We start from the raw sequence: 2,500 nt of genomic DNA on the forward strand, positions 1-2,500 counted from the left end.
ACGGCGGGAAGGGGGGCCGTGAGGCGGGAAGGGGTGGGGGTACCCTGAGGGGAGCCGCAATGGCGGGAAGGGGTGCCGTGAGGCGGTGGGGGGTACCCTGAGGGGACCCGCGGGCGGCAAGGGGTGGGGGGTACCCTGAGGGGAGCCGCAATGGTGGGAAGGGGTGCCGTGAGGCGGCGGGGGCTGCCCTGAGGGGACCCGCGGGCGGCAAAGGGTGGGGGGTACCCTGAGGGGACCCGCAAAGGCGGGAAGGGGTGCCATGAGGTGGCGGGGGCTGCCCTGAGGGGACCCGCGGGCGGCACGGGGTGGGGAATACCTTGAGGGGACCCACAGGATCCAAGCATCTCTAACTTTTAGAATAGTTTCACTCTCAGGTTTGAAGAGCGTGAGCCTGGAAAGCCAAGAGTCTAAATGTTCAGATGTCTGCTACCCAATACTAGACATGAACTCATGTCTCTCATAGCAACATCAGGCTTTTTCGCTAAGCCAAGTGCTGGAAGTAGAATTTCTTCTGCAAAACTACTGTGCTTCTGCTGCTTGTTCCATTTAAGACAGTTTCCTCCATCGGCCCTGCCTTGATTGAATAGTTCTTTCTCTTCTAACTAGAAGCTCCAGGTTCTCTTCTTACAAGTTGTCTTTGTTTTCTTTGCCAACAGACAGGAGTCCCTGCTTCCCCAGAGCCACGTCGATCTGCAGAACCTGCTTGTGGCTGAGGATGCAGATTGCCACAAAAGGCCTAGGAGTAAAAATTGGAGCCAGGCCGTGTCCAAGAAGATTATCCCAGAGAAAAGCATCATAGGAGCAACAAGTGTCCTGGAGCTGCCAGTTGCCAGTCCATGACTCCAAGGATGCTGCGGCGCTGCCAAAGGTGAAGAGGCTCAGAGAGCTGCCAGACAAGATCCTCCAGAAGAAAAGGCAGAGCTACGACAACAGGGAGTAATACTTAATACCCATTCTCCTTTCAATTCTCCGGTGTGGTCAGTGCGAAATCCTAATGGGAAGTGGAGGCTGACAATAGATTTTCGGAGGCTAAATGCTAACACAGACCCTCTTACAGCAGCAGTCCCCAATCTAGCAGAATTAATAACATTGATTCAAGAAAAGGCTCATTCAATCATGCCACCTATAGATGTCAAAGACATGTTTTTTATGACACCTTTACAGCCAGAAGATATGGACCGTTTTGCTTTCGCATGGGAAGGACAGCAACACACTTTCACTAGGCTTCCCCAAGGGTACAAACATTCTCCTACCCTGGCTCATCACGCTTTAGCCCAAGAGTTCGAAAAAGTACCCAAAGCGGACAATCTAGCTGTTCATCAACACATTGATGATATCCTTGTGGGAGGAGATGAAATAGAAGAAGTGAGAGATACCCAACAGAAAATAACCTCCCACTTAGAAAGCCTTGATTTGCAAATTCCCTCAGAAAAAACCCAAAACCCTTCACACGAAGTGAAATTTTTGGGAATTTGGGGGAAAGGAGGTATGACACGTATCCCACCTGATACCCTAACCTCTTTAGATCAGATTAAAATGCCTGAATCCAAAAAAGATCTCCAACATGCTTTAGGATTATTAGTGTTCTGGAGAAAACACATCCCAGATTTTCCATAATTGCCAGACCTCTTTATAACTTGTTAAGAAAAGGGACAAAATGGGAATGGAGTGCTTCTCAAGAAGAAGCACTGCAATTGTTGGTTTTTGAAGCAACAGCCTCCCCAAGCCCTGGGCCTTATTCATCCTACAGATGCTTTTCAGGTGGAATGGGGATTTGTCTCCTCAGGGTTGTCAGTACACATATGGCAGCGGGGTCCTGAGGGTCCAACGAAACCTGCTGGTTTTTACTCCCGTGGCTTTAAAGATGCTGAAAAAAGGTACACTACCTGGGAGAAAGGATTGTTTGCGGTTAGCTTGGCTCTCCTAGAAGTGGAGAAGATTGCACAACAACAACCAGAGAGTCATGTGAGAACACACAGATTCAGCAGGTGTGTCACTATGGTGGGGACTATAAATAGTGTAAGTCCAGCTCAGATGCTCATGTTTGTAATCAGATCACGTCAGGATTTTTTAACTGAGTGAAAATATGTCTTGCACTGTTGAATTATATTATACTAAAATGAATCTATAGTTGTGTGAGCTTCAGATATGTTTTACCAGATATGGGACTTCTCCCAAAAGTTTTTTGCTTTTCGTGGTATGCATAGCACAAAGCTACTGCTTTGTACCCAGCCATTCATTCTTGACTATATAGATGAGCCTTACAGCAGAGGAAATTAGTGATCACATGAGATTTATCTACTTGTTTATTAGTTACTAACCTGTCAGCTGGTATGAATTTACAGGTTACAAATTAGAAGATAAACAAAACAGGTTTTCATTTGTAAGTAATTCATATATCCTGCTTTTTAGGTCGAAGTAAGTAATGAACATGGACTCAAGACTTCTGCTGCTGTAGCTGAAGAAACAGATTTTAGAAGAAAAGACCAACCTTGTGACT

General features: G+C 46.9%; 1 long non-coding RNA gene across 1 annotated transcript in view; it reads left to right on the forward strand.

Annotated features, from left to right (window-relative positions):
- LOC125317396 overlaps nucleotides 1-2,500 on the forward strand; it is a 5,043-nt gene that overhangs the window by 1,627 nt on the left and 916 nt on the right. The window contains exons 2-3 of the long non-coding RNA XR_007200053.1: nucleotides 657-936; nucleotides 2,413-2,500. The exon at nucleotides 2,413-2,500 is cut by the window's right edge and continues 916 nt beyond it. This is a non-coding gene — a long non-coding RNA (uncharacterized LOC125317396). The remainder of the gene's footprint in view (nucleotides 1-656; nucleotides 937-2,412) is intronic.

Source organism: Corvus hawaiiensis, chromosome 26, assembly GCF_020740725.1.
Source record: "Corvus hawaiiensis isolate bCorHaw1 chromosome 26, bCorHaw1.pri.cur, whole genome shotgun sequence".
NCBI classification, from domain to species: domain Eukaryota; kingdom Metazoa; phylum Chordata; class Aves; order Passeriformes; family Corvidae; genus Corvus; species Corvus hawaiiensis.